Here is a 908-nt window from a genome sequence, read left to right as displayed (position 1 = left end):
AAAATCAGTTTTCTGTTCAGTTTACCCCAAGATCAGCAAGTACCAAAATCACCTGAAAGAATGGCAGGAGAAAAGGAGTTAGAGGTGATGCAAGATGTATTTCTGCCTCTTTCAGGGGGAGTGAGCTATTAACCACAGCTGAAGAAACTTAAGCATTGATTTGCAACTAAGAGAGTGGCAGAAAGAGAAGAAACAGCAGATGAAGCTGTTGCTTTCCAGTGTTTCTCTTCTTCTAGTACTGCTGCTGCAATGTTGTAATTAGCAGTTCTGCTAGGAACTCCAGTTTGTCAAAAAATACCCCATTTTAGTGGCTTTGATGTAGAAATAGCACAAGGTTTCTCAGCTGTTTAAGGTGTTTAAAACAAAACTTCTTTACTCTTTTAGCTGCTATTACTCTTTGTTTCAGTTTCTCTCTAAATCAAAAGAAAAGCAAAAAGTTATCTGCCAAAATTCACAGTTTCCTGATGTGGATGAAGATAACAGCAAAGTCTGTGCACTCACTGCTTTGAAAGAGCTTCTGTGCACTCAATTTTCCATAATCCTGTGTGGAATTGCTGCACTCCACAATGTTTCATAATAGCAAAGCAATAAAAATTACACTTTCACAAGGGATGCTATGATTGATGCTCCCTGTAGGGAGATAGCTGTTTAATTCAGGGTCTGTCCTCACCCTGCTAAGCTGGATGGTGGGGCAGCAGGGGCAGGCAGGGAAACCTCAACCAACCCTTTTCTCCTCAATCTCCCACGGAGTCCTGGAAAAAAAACACAGGGGAATATAATAAAGAGACAGGAAAGGGAAATATATGCAAGGTATGGCAGGTCAGCCTGCTGCAGTACATCTTAATTTCCAGCTCCCTGTGACAGCAGGAGCAAGGCTGGTCCACAGCTGTAAAATAAAGTGCTACTAA

Source organism: Acanthisitta chloris, unplaced genomic scaffold (genome assembly GCF_000695815.1).
Source record: "Acanthisitta chloris isolate BGI_N310 unplaced genomic scaffold, ASM69581v1 scaffold39598, whole genome shotgun sequence".
Lineage (NCBI taxonomy): Eukaryota > Metazoa > Chordata > Aves > Passeriformes > Acanthisittidae > Acanthisitta > Acanthisitta chloris.
Note: the sequence above shows the minus strand (reverse complement) of the source record.